Source organism: Equus przewalskii, chromosome 28 (genome assembly GCF_037783145.1).
Source record: "Equus przewalskii isolate Varuska chromosome 28, EquPr2, whole genome shotgun sequence".
NCBI lineage: Eukaryota > Metazoa > Chordata > Mammalia > Perissodactyla > Equidae > Equus > Equus przewalskii.
The window spans coordinates 30,704,653-30,720,729 of record NC_091858.1 but is presented as its reverse complement, the minus strand read 5'-3'; the positions used below and the strand labels follow the sequence as shown (position 1 = coordinate 30,720,729).

The 16,077-nt window shown below is 36.4% G+C and overlaps 1 long non-coding RNA gene across 2 annotated transcripts in view; it reads left to right on the top strand.

The window, feature by feature from the left end:
* The window catches only part of LOC139080072 (uncharacterized), a 109,555-nt gene that overhangs the window by 61,122 nt on the left and 32,356 nt on the right, over positions 1 to 16,077 (top strand). The window contains exon 5 of one of the 2 annotated variants that reach the window (XR_011534230.1): positions 52 to 1,119. The exons of the other annotated variant lie outside the window; for it this stretch is intronic. This is a non-coding gene — a long non-coding RNA (uncharacterized lncRNA). Of the gene's footprint in view, positions 1 to 51; positions 1,120 to 16,077 lie in introns of those variants that run through there. 2 annotated transcript variants of the gene reach the window in all.

The window sequence follows — 16,077 nt, the reverse complement described above, 5'->3', positions numbered from 1 at the left end:
TTTGTAACTGATAAGCTGAATGCCTATTTCCGTGTCTTGTTTCTTCCTTAGCTGAACTTATTCTGCATGATCAATGATTGTGAGATCCTTCAGGTCGCCATCAAATGGAATCTCAGGAACAAGAACAAGGCATGTCATGCAGATTTATCATTGATATCTGACTACATACTTTCAGATTTAGGTATGCATTCTAAATGTAGCTTAGAATGTGCTTTATATATTGCAATTTCATCAGTCAAGTGAAGTATACATAAGTATTGTTGTAAGAGTAAAATCCATAATCACTAATGATTATGAAAGCTGTTGATTTTATGTAGAGATTAATTATTGAGAACTTTCAAGTAGTCAAATAAATAGCAAAATAATGTAAGTGAGGGCAATAACATTGTTTGTTGCTGAAAATACTTAAAAAGCATTTTCTTCACATTCCTTCAGTGTGTGGTATTGCCATCAAGAAATTGTGTCACTACCATCAACCCAATCTTCGACTTTCAGAATTAGATCAGAAATAAGTCTACATTCGTCCCTATTCTTGTAAAAAGGAAGGGAAATAGAACATCTTTATGGAAATATTACCAAGAAATCTACTCTGGACTTGAAGATGTGTGATCCTCAGAAAGTTAGTAGCTCACTTTCTACAAGTATAATATGAAAGAACAATGGAAAATAAAATGAAACATGGAATTGTCTCTGAGGGCTGACACTCTCTTAGCACTTGATCCATCAGAACAAGGCTAGGTTAGCCCTTGTCTTCAATGTCCAGAATCTATTCATTTCAAAACCATTGACCAACAATGTACCTTTTTTTTTTTAATGGAGACTTCAATGTAGGGACAAAAAAGATTTTCATTCCTTATCATTGTTCTATTTACTTATCAAAACTCACTTCAAGACCCTCGCCACATTATGTCTGCCAGTTCTAGACTATTATATGATGAATTTGCCATATCTCAATCAGATCTTTGCATTGGAAGTCCCTCCTTAAGCTACCTCATCTTCAATCTCCAAGTCCTGTAATTACCCATCTCTGTCCTCCTCTTTTGAGACACAAACTAGACCGTCTAGGTCATGCTCTTCCTTACCGCAGTAGGTTAATAAACATAGCTTTGCTTAACATGGGTTGTTCTGGTGGTCTTTTCAGAGAGTGAGCAGTCGACATTCATAATCAGAAGAACTGTAACCACCTGACCACCCACGCTTGACACATGGCCGACTCCTGCATAGGCAAGACACATTCAGATTAGGCACATTGAATGGAGGGCCCAAAAATAGTCAGGGCACCCACCAGATGATGTTTCTTTCCATTGTTAGTATGTATGTGAGCACACATGTGCTGCTTTACCCCAGGCCAGAAAACTATGTCCCTAATTTGCTTCTTATATCAGGCTGACTTGCTTATGAGAACTGAGATTACCAGTATTCATAGAGCTTAACTGTCAGGACTGAAGACTGATACATCTGTGTCAGCATAACTTTACCACTTATTCTAGGAAATAGTTTGATTCAGAAAATTCTTGAAAACCAATTTATCTGAACTATATCAGCTATAGTTGAACTTGTTTGAACCATAGAACTATAAATGGCTCCTCCCTCCAGACACTAGTTTCCTCATCAGGGCTAAAAGTGAGAAGCAAATTAGGGGCATAGTGTTGATTATTCTAGGGGGTGTTCTAATGAAAGGTGGGCACCTACTTATCCCTACTTTACATTTGCTGTCCCTTCTTTCCAGCATCTTAGTTCCTTTGCCAATAGGGGAACGCTTCTTAGTCATTGTTTACTGGAGCGATCAAATCCCTGGACTGTCTCTTTCGCTAAAGCTCTTAATCCCTCCTTACTCAGTGAGTGGTAGCAGTATACAGTGATTCCCTATGTGGGTTCATGTGATAGACTTCCCCCGAATTGCTATGATTACTAATTAAATGAATATGTGCAAACCAACTAGAAGATGGCCAATAGTGAAAAGTGTGCACTATTACAATTATTCGTACCTAATTAATGTATTTTAACTCTTTCCAGTTTGTGTAATTCCACCCAGAAGGCAACACAGAAGCAAGTAGTGGGAGAATTTAAATTATGGGGCTCAGGCATTCTCTTATTTTAAAATTAGTTGAGATAAATGTATGAATGTACCTTGCACGTAATATGTGTCATAACATGTTTTCATGCTTTGGAAAATAGGATTTAGAATCAGAGAACCTGAGTGTGAATTCCTGAATTTCGAAAGCTTACACACCAAAAAATTAATCTCTCAACCTAATGGATGACCTGTGAAAATGGGTAGCATAACACAAAATTCACAGATTTGGTGCCAGGATTCAGTGAAATAACACATACAAAGAATATGCTTGTAAAAAGAATTATTTCCTTTCTTTTCTCTATTTCCATTTAGTTCTCCAGGCCTCGTTTACTTATCTGTAAAATCAGGAAGTCAAATTAGATTATCTCTAAGCCCGAAAATTGTCAGATTCTATCCTTACGCTCAGAATGACCTCTCCCTTCTCTGAACTTTCAGAGAAGCACTTTAAATATATAGAGCCTTGGGTCATTTAGCACTTAGAAATATGTGTCCTGGGGTCATTCTCTAGTGGTGTCATGTGAGTCTCTCATATCTTTCTCCAAAGGGAGGCACTATATTGTGAGTTTCTCTTGTATAGTTGACCAGGCCCAACAGCGCTGAGCATATACCAGTCAATACGTGCTTTTTGGCTTGTTTAGTATTATAAACTCATGCCCAGTGAATCAACATCTACTGAAAAGTACAAATACTTCGACCAGTTTTTAGTGCTATATAAGTGAAAGATTAATTTCATTTTATTCTAGACATTCTTGAACACTTTCCTTGGGTCATTGAACATATTTAATGTATTCATTTAAAAGCATAGCAAGGGTGCTCCTTTTCAAGGTCTTAGTGATAGATTTTAATGAAAACTATAATGGAGGAATCTGTAGGGCTGAGCCTCAAGCAGGAGATGATAGAATGCAGCTGAATACATTCAAGCATAGTCCCCAAGGCTTCAGACCTTCTGGCTTAAAGGATGTTATATCATTTTATTCTGACTCCAGCTGGGTTAGAAATTTCTCACTTTGAAAGTGACTGTAGTTGGTATTTTTGATAAATTGTATGTTATCTCTTGTTTCCTAACCTCCTTTCTTCCTAAGCTCAAAACATGAACATGTAAGAAATAAAGGATCAGGCTCACTGATATATAGATATGGATAGATAGAGATATAGATACAGATATAGATGTAGATATATAGAACCTCTTTCAATGATTTAAACCTGGGAGTGGAGCTTGGGAGCGGGGGGTAACCTGGGGGGAGTGGTAGACTCTGGATTAATTACCTTTAAGTTTATACAGATAAAATAAAATATATTAGAAATTTGTTATTGTTTACAAATTATTGCAAAATTCTAGATTTGGTGTAAAGCTATTATATTTTCCTAAGAATAGGTTTTTTGATATCAAATAACCAGGAATATTATCTTAAAATGAATATCCCCCTGGATGTTGAAAATATTTTGTATTTCAAGTTATTTATAAAGTCGCAAAACTCTGAAGTTAAAGTCTGACCTAGAATTGTTGAATTCATTCTCCCCCCCACAAAAAACAAGAGAGTTAATATGATAGCCAAAAAAAGGGACAACTGAAGCAGATTTGGGGTTTAGCACAGGACTCCTTGAAAAGGTAAGGTGGGAGTCCTAATGAATGTTAGTAAGTTCATGTGAGAGTGTGGGAAGAGAAGAAGGTTTCCATAGAGAAATGAATTATGTGAATGAAGTCCTGGAGAGAAGAGAGCATGACACAGATGAGTACTGAATTGAGCAGCAGGAATCAGTAGGATAGAAGAGCAAGGGTTGAGCCTGGGGACATTAGCAGGAAGAGATCACACTTTTAATTTACCAGCTTGGCTAAGAAATAACCGTTAGGAGTCCTATAAACTTTGAGCAGGGGAGAAAGATAATATCAAACCATATTTTAGGAGGAACAGTTTGTGTGGGTGGTGGAGAATGTGTTGGAGGTGTGCTGGGGCAGGATGCCCAGTTAAAAGACTGTTGTAATCCAGGAGAGAGGTGATGAGGACCTCTTGCAGAAAAGCATCAGTGAGTTCAGAGAAGAGTGTCTAGAACCCTGAGATATTTGGGTGGTAGAACCAACAAGACTAGATGGTGAAGTCCATGTGAAGTTTGATAAAGGATACAAGGATAGTGAAGTTTGATAAAGGAACAGGAAATGATGCCAAATTTCTGGCATGAGTAACTCAATTAAGTGGACCTCCAGATTAAGGAATCGCAGCTTGTTTTCACAAGCATGGTTTTGAAAGAAGATTCCATATATTGATGCCAGATCACTCTCTATAAGTCTTCAAACATTGTCAAAAAACTTGTGTCTAGTTTAAAGTCAATAGTGCTTATAATTATAGAAGAATTAACAGAGACCTGTCTGATGCAAAAAAATAAACTGAAATTGGCTTGCATTTGCAAACCTCCCGGGCAGATGCATTCAGTAGATTAGAGAAAGATCCTAATTTCCTGAGATTTTGAAATCAGTATTGACTGTTGGTTCTAACAAGGAAACAAATTCAATGCCCCGAATTAACATGCCAAGTCTTTAGATTTAAGATAAATAGAAAAGTCCCACCTTTAATGATTTTTTTTTCCAGGAAAAAATAGTTTATCAGGGAAAAACAAAACGAAACAACAACAACAAACATCTTTAGCTCAGAATCCATTTTGAGGAACAGAGACTGCATCAGCTCACCCACCTTCTGTTTAGTGGAGTATAAACTAATCGTTTCTCTGGCATGCCTTCTCCAGACTTTATAAAGTTAATGAATGTAAGCTGATGTAAAGGCAGGCCGCTCAGCCCTGGAAGGTCAAGTTTTGAATAAGGTTGTTTGAAAGACTATTTTCATTAGCTAAGAGAGAAAGACCTTTTCACAGGGAGATCTAATTTCTTTTAATCTCTCTTGTTTGGTCCCTCCTCATGAGTTTTTCTAGAATTACTGATTGTCAGTTCAGGTTCTATTTGTCTTACCCTCTTTCCTCTGGTCCCTACTTTGATTTTTCCATCTAAATAATTGGATCTTAAACTACAATAAGCCCATTTTAACCAAACATCTTTTTTTTTGCAAAGTTTTCAACAACAACAGTATAAAAAAAGAACTGGCAAGTCTTGTAACTTTAGAAGTAGCACTTTTCAGTTAATAAGCTAGGAAAAGAGATAATAAGATAACTTCTGAGTATAAATTAGGCTTATTTTATCCACTGCTGTTCAGTAGACTGAATCATTATTGAAAAATCTGACCAGCTCTCTCCCCTCCGAACTCCGCTGTGATCCCTGTCCAGCTTACACAGTAAGCCCAAGAATCTCATCTCCAGCCTTCTTTCCAGTTCAGCTTACGCTTGGCTTCTTTCCTCTGTTCCCACTGAACCCCAACTAGGTAAACTTTACAGTAAAAGATTGTTTCCTTCACCTCCTTTTTCTGTCTTTACAACTTCTCAATCATCCTTATATCTACTGCAACGTCTTTTTTCTCTAAGTTTAATACATCAGAGAAATTTCCATCAGAAAAATAAAATCTGTCTTCTTCTATGAAGCGTTTCCTAATTAAATGGAAGAAAGACATCATTCAAAATATTAAAAGACGTACAGCGTGTGCCTGGAGTTCCAAAACAACAGATTGAAAAGTGGGAGTTCCACCCATCCATTTGGAAATTTTTTGCTGGTGTTTTTTCATTTTGTTTTTACAGAGCTGATTGATTTGGCAAATTATTTTATGGTCTAGGCACGGCTGTGTTTTCACGTTGCCAGACAACTGGTCAATCCATTAAAGAATCACTCTGATGGATTCGTTCATGTCATGAAGACAAAATAATTTGTTGATAGGCCCTTTCATTTTGAAGTCAAGATATTTATACTTAGTCATATTTATATAATAAGTTGTATTTATATCAAAGATATATGGAATGTTTACCATTGCTGTAACAAAAGACTTTTTAAACAATGTTCTAGCTATCACACAATTTCTTTAGATGTTGTACAATTGTTTGCTTGTAGTGTTTCCATTTCTTATAATTATTTGTTTACAAAGAGCTTAGCACATCATAGATGCCTACTAAATGTTTATTAGGGTGATAATGACATAGCTTTTTTGCTGTCCTTACCTGTTATAGACTTTAAACTGCTGGACTGTAACTGTTAAAATTTCTTTCCAGATTTCCAAAGAATAAGCAAATTCTGAGTCTTCTGTCTCCTACACAGAAATATTTCATCTTATGTATTAATGATTCATCCATAAGTCTTCTACTAATGTTGGTTACATGAGTGGAAACCTTGCCTTTACGATATTTGATCAATCTTTACAATCCTTACATTTTACAGATATGCAAACTGAGGCTCAGAGAGATAAAATGAATTGTCCAAGGTCATATAATTATTAACTGGCAGAGAATGTGCATAAACTTGGGTTTTCTCATATTGTAAGTTTAAAGTAACATGGCAGTAATAAAACCACAGTGTCACTTGATTTCAAAGAGGCAAGAGAACATTCTGTAATGTATCTTTGAGGGGAGTTTCATGAAGCAAATAGCACTGTTTACACTGATGGGCAGGATTTCAAGAGACAGGAATAGTGTGTGTGTGTGTTTTAATAGGAGGACAACCAAACTAAAAGGAACAGCATAAGCCAAAGCATAGAGATAGGAATATATGTGGCATATTTACCGAGACATAATCTATAGTTTGCCTTATATTTTACTGGGGAATTGGGCTTTAAAGAAAAATTGGTTTTAGATTCCAAAGTGCCCTAAATACAAGGCCAAAGAGTTTAGACTATAATTAGAAGATAATAAAGAGTAATTAAAGGTTTTGGATTTGAGGGGAAAATATGATTAGAGCTGTGATTCACGAACACTAATAAGATCGATTGAAACTGTGGACAATTGAGAAATCAAGATTAGGTAGAAGATTATTGCAGCAGCGAAGGCGTTAGATGATGGATGGCTGAATTGGATTCCTGACAGTGAGAGAGGTAAAGAAGTGACAGATGTGCAAGAGAGCAGCCTCTGGAAGGTGAAGGAAAGAGCAAAGATCACACACGTTTTGAACCTGTGAGACAGAAGGAATCATGGTCTCATTTCTAGAAATGAGAGAACTATAAGGAACAGAAGCTGATTTGTGGATGGAAGGTGAATTTGCTTTGAGATATCATTCTTTTGAGTTGGTGGGACATGATGTTAGAAATATCCAGCAAGTGGTTGCAATGAAGCGAGTGAGAAAGTTTGAGAATTTGTGTTTCTGTACAGAGTGGTTTTGTGGTTGATGAGATATTTCGATAGGTGACTCAATCCTTTTCACCTCGCATGTTTCCACCTCTGCCTCTTGGCAAACCCCTGTGCTTCCATCCCGTGTAGCTGCCTCTCTTATTTTCTGTGTTTCAAATCCTAACTAAACCACAAAGACTCTCCTCAAATTGTCAGTCTATCATAAAGCTTTCTCTAGCAACCTCAAAGTGTTACCTCCCTTTGCCATTCTGTGTTTCAAAGACCTTTTTAGAGCAGTTTTAGGTTTACGATGAAATTGAGAGGAAGGTACAGAGATTTCCCATATATCCCCCTGCTCCCACACACTCATGGCCTCCCGCATTATCAGCATCAGTCAGCAGGTTGGTACATTTTTATCATTAACACATCATAATCACACAGCTTACTTCAGGGTTCACTTGGTGTTGTACATTCTATGAGTTTGGACAAACGTATAATGACATATAACTATCATTATAATATCATACAGACTATTTCCACTGTCCTAAAAATCCTCTTTGTTCATCTTTTATATGATTTAGTGCTTTTACAGAATTCCTTGGGAAATGAGATAAATGTATTGAATTCTAAAACTGGAAGGGATATGACATTTCATATTTTGTTAGCAAATTTTCTTTCTCATTTTCTGCAAAGAGAAAAATATCTTCTTTATCTCCCCCAATAGCATCTATTCACCCCCAACTCTTAGCTGATGATCACACATCATATTTTCTTGGGAAAATAGAAGCTATCAGACAATTATTATCTAATCTTTCCATTACCAAATCCACTGATCAACCTGCATCTACCTTCTACTTTGTAAAGATAGAGAGAGATTAATTCTCTCTTGTTGACACAGTTACATCTTCTTTGGATCATTTTTTGTCTTAGCTTTTGTGAAATCACCACCTACTTCACTGGCCACTCTTTCTTTGTCTTTTTGACTGCCTTCTCCTCCACTTCCTCATTTATAAATACTCGGTTGTCCCAAGGCCCATTCTTGGTCCTCTTTCTCTAGATACATTCATTGCTTAGAAAATCTTATCTGTTCCCATGGCTTTAAAATCCTTGTATGTGGATTTATACCCAATGATATCTCCAGCCCTAACACTCGCTTGAATCCAGGCTTAGATATCAAACTGTATACTTGACGTTTCCTCTTTGATGTCTAGTGGACATCTAAAATATGCAAAACAGGACTTCTGATTCCCCCAACTTCTGACATTTCCTCTTCCCCTATTATTACCCATCTCAATTTATGGCGTCACCATCCACACAGGTAAATCTAGTCATAAATCTTGAGATCAGCTAAGATTTCTTTTCTTCCGACTACTTCTAAATCTAATCTACCAGAAAATGCAGTTGGCTCTACGTTAAATATACATCTTAAATATGAACAATTATCCCATCTTCCCTGCTGCCACACTAGTCCGAGCTGCTGTTATCTATCACTGGATCTCTATGGTCGCTTTCTAACCCATTTCTTGTGATTTCACTCCCCTAAATTATGTCCTCCACACCAAACCTGAAGTCACACCATCATTAACTGTTTATCGAGAATCCACCAGGCGTTAAGCACTGTCCTAAGCGTTGGAGGGAAAGCAGAAAACAAAACAAAATCAACCTCAAATCTCTTCTCTCTTTCCATTTGTGTCTATTTTGGGGAACTCCTACAGTAAACAAACATATAAATAGATATAAGTATTTCAGATGGTGTTTAGAAAATAAAGCAAGATAGATAAAATAGAGAATGCCAAGAGTGAGGTGGAAAACTATCATTTTATATAGAGCTATGAGGAAAAGATTTGCTCCGGGGGTTATTTTTTTATCCAAGACCTAAAGGAAAGGCAAAGTAAGTCATGCAAACATCTGGGGAAAGAGCTGCCTAGGCAGAACCAACATTAAGGGTAGAGGCCTGGTGAAAGAAGCAGCTTGGCGTGCTCAAGGAACATGGCGGAGGCCGTTGAGGCTGGAACTGAGTGGGCAGGAGGGCACAGTAGTTGAAGTGGTAGAAGATGGAGGCAGAGAAGTATCAGTAGGACACATCATGTAGGCTCTGGTAAGGCACTGTAATGCCTTTTGGTTTTACATTAAGCCAATGGAAGGTTTTGAGCTTTACAAAACTAACTTTCTAAGATTTAAAAGTATGCTGTGGCTGCTCTGTGAAGAAGAAGGGACAAGGGTAAAGCAGCCGGCAGTTGAGAGGTCTTCATCACCACCATCCAGATGAGAGGTTACGGTAGTTTGGACCAGGTTGCTGGTGCTGTAGGGGAGACAACTGGTTAGAGTTTGTAAATATTTTGCAGGTACAGCCTATGAGTTTTCCCTCGTGAAATGTAATGAGACACCAAGGCTCTTGGCCTTAGCAACTGAAAGTGCTTTTTAACTGAGATGGGAAAAACTTTGGGAGGAACAGGTTTTAAGAGAGAAAATAGGCTTTGGGTTTCAGACAGGAGATAGTCTATTAGACAGTTAAAGGAGAAGTCTAGTAGATACTTATGTGAGTCCAGAATTCAGAAGAGAGGTAGGAACCGCAGATAATAATTTATGAGGTGCCAAATGTACAAGTGGCATTTAAAATTTAAACTGGATACAACTATTTTGTGCCTAAATATGGTTGGATAAGCAAGGAGGTATGAGGAATGAATCCTCGGCACTCCATTATCTAGAAGTTGGAAAGATGAGGAGTAACCTACATAGACATTATTTCCTTATCTCTCTTGACTTATTTATTGATGTGCCTTATTTTCTATTTTGTCAAGGGTATGGTGAATGTCTGGGTATTAGCCCTCTTGGCCTCTGTTTTGTCAGCTTCCTAATTAATAATCAAAATGAGTCATCCTTAAATTTATATAAGGATTTATTTCCTTTTATCTGTTTATGATTGACGTGATTTTTAAAAATTCTTTTCAAATAACTATTAATAATATAATTTAAAATAAACACGTGTTGAATCACTTAAAATAAGTAAATCGGAGGGACAAATCCTAAATATTCAGTACCGGGGAAAAATAGTGTAAATGAAATAGGTTTCCATGCAGCCACCGATGGTCAATTCGCAATTTATACACTCTACAGCGAGTGGAAGTTGTAGCGTACTAGCAATGTGTACTCAAGAGAGTAATACAACTCGAGTTTTTCAACCTGAGATCTGCAAGCATTGGAAAGTCCCTTTCCCTAAATCCATAAATCCATTGAAATTCTATGCAATAGTTTGTGTTTAAGGGCATTTTTCAGCAGAGAAGGGCTGCATAGCTTTCTTCACATTCTTAAAGAAAACCATAAACCCTAAAACATTATAAGCCACTTTGAAACGTACAGCTTTAAAATAAATTCCACATTTCTTCCAAGTATAGGCTACTGGTATCTTTAACAAGTCAAATTTATATTCAGAAGACATTGGGGAAGGGGGATAAAAGGAATAAGTATTCAGTTCTTAATTTCAACAACAGATACATTCTGAAAGAAGCATTGTTAGAGTTGTTCTAAGAGGAGTAAAGGATTAGATTTTACAAGGAACTGGGCACGATGTCAACTCTTATTCTGTGTGTTACCATTTCAGTTTTTTTTTTTTTTTAAAGAGCCTAAGTGTTTCTTTAGTTGATTTTGAGAGAACAGCCCTGGTAAACAGAGCACAACATAAGAAGTTATTTTAAAATATAATAAACTATACAAAATGGTTCAAGGTCTGACAAATCTTGCTTGTCTCCTCTTAACAAAGTACATATTAGGGTGGCAGCTTGGGGTAGAATGGAGAGCTTATGTTTGTGACTTGACAAAAAGATCAGAAAGTGAATAGGACAGAAATGTGATGCCTGGGAGTCTGTGCAATTGGTCCATCCTATATGAAGACAAGCATTTGTTCCGTGCTTTGCATTCAAGGGAGTGTTCTGCTGTGTAGATATTTATCGCCAATGTTTTCAGAATCACCTTAAAAATTCCAGGTGTTAAGCACACCTTCCAATATTTGTTCTTTTGGAAACCAAGTTCCTACTTTACAGCATTTTATGTTTTTTTGGAAGACAACTATGTCTGACTTTACATCGCTTTAAAAAACATTCCCAGTTTCACAAATCTCTATTCTAACACAGTGACTAGTGCACTGAAACTAATATTTGTCAAAGCAACATGAAGTAGACCAGCCCCTGAGCTTGTCGCTTATTAAATGTCATAATAATATCTCAACTGCTTAGCAGATAGTCTTAAATGCTGTCTTTGGCGACCTGCTGTGTTTCCGTTCTTCTTTAGTTAAATTAAGCACTTGAACAATCCAATTTTTTTTCAAGCAATAAATTTGACTACATTTTTGAAAGTTCTCTAAAATTTTTAAAGTGATTTAGATAACTTTTATTAAAATTTAATATTGTATTTTATCTTGGTTTCTTTATAATCTAAGGTTTTGAAAACTCAAGTAACTTTTTCTTGAGTGTCATGATTCATGGATATTCTGGCATGAAAATAAACAAACAATTCAAAGAGCCCTAAACAAAATATTTGAAACACAAAAGTGGTGAATGAATTAAAATGGTGTCTTAACCTTGACTACTAATGCCAAGGTGAAAGCAACTATTTGGACCTTTTAAGTGGATCTTGAAGTACATTCTATCATCCAGCAATTCATTTTGTAATATGAACAGCAGTCTAATTACAAAATGTGAATATATGAAAAACAAAATCCACCCTCCTGGCTAGTGTTTTGAAGTCCCTTATAATAATGAGGCCTTGAATGTCTTTTTCTGAAAGTTCTCTAATAGACTATCATTCAGAAATAAATGATTTGGCAGATGGAATATTTTCACTCTTGATTTAATATACCGTATTTCAGGATTTTTGTTGCTGTGATTCCTTTAGCCATTTTTAGTAGATAGTAGCAGCTGTAGAATTAATTAATGTGCACTAACTTTTGAACCAAACTAACATTAAAAATGTAAATGATAACACCTTTATTCACTTATTTAGCCAAATGCAACATCTAGAACAATGACAAAAATGGAAGTTAAGCAGAAAAAGAAAAAAAGAATAAAAGTTGTCTAAGCAGGTGAAATATTTACGGAAAGACTATTATATTGTGTCTTTCTGCTTTTTCTGAGAATCTTTTGGACAAATGGTCCGGATAATAGTACATGCTTAGCGGGTGCTAAATGGATGATACTTTATACCTGATGCTACAGGACCCCGTTAGTTGATTTCCTGGTCCACAGAAAATAAATACCAAAGGTGTATTAGGAGATGGGGAAGTAAGACATGCTAGGGAAACGCATGTCTATAATGGGGCTGGTGAAGGGAGAAAATTCATAGTCTGAGAACAAAGGGGGAAAACAGAAAAAAAAATTAATTTAAAAGAAATAGTTCTAAGAGCTAGCCCCATGGCCCAGTGGTTAAGTTCGTGCTCTCTGCTTTAGTGGCCTGGGTTTTGCTGGTTCAGATCCTGGGTGCAGACATACATACCGCTCATCAGGCCATGCTGTGGTGGCATCCCACATAGAAGAACTAGAATCACTTACAACTAGGATACACAACTATGTGCTGGGGATTTGGGGAGAAAAAATAAAAAGAAATAATTCTACGAGCCACAAAACGGATAACTTATTATAGCTTAAAATCACCCTAGTCATATTGAAAGCAGCACAAAATAAAAATGTGTATCAAAATGATGTTCTCAGTCCATCCTAAAATTTAGCCATATTCAGTGTTTCTATTTAACTCAAAGAGAAATGATTAATGCAAATGATTCATACACTGAGAATCAGCCAGGTCGTGATGGAAATACCCAACCTGGGAGACAGACTAGATTTTACTCTAAAGTCAGCTGTATTTCACACCAGTGCTGTCCAGTACAAATACAACATGAGCCATATATGGAAGTTTAAATTTTCTAGTAGTCACATTAAATTAAGTAACATGAAATTACTTTTAATAATATATTTTATTTAATCTATATAGCCAAAATATTACCATTTCAATATATAACCAATATTAAAAATCATCAATGAAATATTTTACAAATATTTTGATATTGAGTCTTCAAATTCTGTGTATATTTTACACTTACAGAAAAAATATCTCAATTCGGGTGCTAAGTTTTCACCTGAAATGCTTGATCTCTATTTAGACTACATAAAACTTTCAATTGAAAAAGAAGATTCACTTGCCAAAATTGTTTCAAACATATTTAAAAGTTTTCTAATAAATGAGCTGAATATAAATTTTTAAATTGTTTAATAAAAATTGAATAAAATTAAACATTCAGTTTTTCAGTTGGCCTAGCCACATTTCAAGTGCTGAGTGGCCACATGTGGCTGGTGGTCACACTCTTGGACACTGCTGTCCGATCTGGATGTCTTTGGGCAGGATTCTACAGGCCTAGTAAAAATGGAATAGCAAAACCAAGGATTCACGGTTTGGAAGAATTAGATATATTTATAAAGGGCCTGTCGTATACTCACAATTCAATGTATGGATAAATATTTCCATACAAAATCATTTACATTTTTTATTTTAAAAAAGTGAGTTTTACTTTTATATGAATTTCATTTACGTGAGACATATTACCCGTATTCCCCAATGATTAAGATGTTAATATATGTAATAAATGTCAGGTAATAGTGAAGAAAGGTATGTTTCATGTAAATGAGAAACTTATAGAGAAGGTGAATATTTGGAGTAATTATTCAGAAGGTCTATAGGTGCTTCTTTTTTGTGTTGTTAGAAACTTTAGTTTCAAGGGAACAGTAAAAGGGGATCTTTTAAATGTAATGTTGTTAAGCAGAAATAAGAAACTATCTGATTAATGATTATGTCAAAAGGGAATACTCCATTCTGCCTTTAAATTATGAAAATATCTGATCAAAATCTTAATATAGGATATCCTGTGTGGTAACTTTGAAAAATATGTTTCTAGGCCTGTACGTGACAAATAAGTTATTTTCAGTTGTCTTGCACACGTATGGTGCTTAACTATTGAATGGCAGAGATTTTTGTAAAAGCTATTTTGAATTGTATTTAGTAGAAGTTGCATATAATTCGATTGTGAACTTGCCTTTTCTAATTTTACCTATTTCTTGTCTTAGTTTTAGTGTAAAATTAGGTCAGGCAGAAGCTAACATGGATGTTTCTCCAAAAAAAATGGTTTTCTAAAAGTACCTCTCTTTGTTCCCTAGTTCCTAAATACCAGAACTGTTTTGGGAAATAATGCCCTAAAACCTTACACAATATTTGTACTATTTAAAAGTTAAAAAAAAAAGTTTTTCTTCACATTAGCAGTAAATTTATCATCTTACGTGTCCCTAGATTTCTAGATTAATCCACTGTATGATTTCCAAAGTACGTATTTCACGTGTATTTTTACATTTTCTCCGTATCTCATTTTTCTCCGTCCACAGGGCCTCTACTGTTTCTGTGCTTTTCCTAATAAGGGAAATCAGGCGTGAGAGGTTAAGTGACTTACCCAGGGTGGCTTGTTAGCTCCCACAGAGCCAGAGCCAGAACTCCAGCTTACAAGCCAGGATTTTCTCCACAATTCCTTAGAGCCAAGTTGTAAAGTATTTTTAGCATCTCCACTCACTCCACATCCTATGGAGCCAAGAAATAATGATTTGCATGAGACGATAAACTAATGTATTCTACAGAGAGAAGACTGGGCTTGGGTAGTTTTGCAGAAAGAAACAAAATCTCGTAAACAGATCTCATTATTTGAGCTTCTTTCCAGGAAACTTTTCTATATGTGTTATTTTTCCTGACGATGGTTATATGGTCCTAATGAGTTTATCTTTTCTGTATTATCTTTCTTCTGAACTTTCTCGGCAGCAGGATAGCAGTGCAGCTTTAAGTGTAGCGTTGAGAATCTGGCAGCGATCAGTGCCCTCAGACCTCAGTGGCAGGAGGCCCTACTCGGGCCTCAGGCTTTTGTGATCCAAATGCAATTAAAGTTTGAGCAGCACTGCTTTAGAAGACCCCACTCTGGTCCTTGTAGATGCCCCCTGTGGGCTGAGATGCCCCCTGCAGGCAAGGTGGCTGCAGCTTCAAGACAGGAGCCAAACCTTCTCTTTTTCAGACAACACTCTGGATACCTGGACCCCAAATTCTCTAACAGCTCTTAGGCTGCTTCCAGGACCTGTATGAGCTTCTCTAAGTCTGTTCTTCCTGCACGGTCACACCACTGATAGCAGCTCCTTCAAGCCCTCAGCTGGCTACAGGGGATTGGTTGCGGTGTGTGTAGATGTGGCAGCTTGGACAATGCATGTGGCTGCTTGTGACGCAGGGCAGAGGCAGGACTGAGAAGAGAAGAGGTGGGCTTTGTCCCTGAGAATACCAAGGAGTCAGAGAGCTCTAAATTTGAACCTGATCTTCTAGGTTTTTATGAAGCAATGTTTGTGATGGTAAGAGAACATGAGATATTTTATTTAAAAATTGATTAGCTTGATTTGTTAAATATTTAAATGTATGGTACATGAGCCTCCATTTGTCCTTTTGAGTCTTAAAAAATGTTAGAGGCACACCCTGCAAGCAGAAGAGAATTTGAATCCTAGTTCAACTATTTAAGTAACTTTGTAAGTCCAAGCAAACACCTTCTACAATTTTCTGCTTCTTTATCTATAACACAGGAGGAGCGATAGTATTGACCTTAGGTTTGGTACGCCAAATATTACAATGGACGTGCGGTGTTTAGCCTCGTGCTTAGAACATTTAAGTGTCTTCCTTTCCAAACATGAGCTTTGTCAATTTTCCTTCTCATGGGTTTAATGATGATTTTTTGATCATGTGATCAAAGTTAT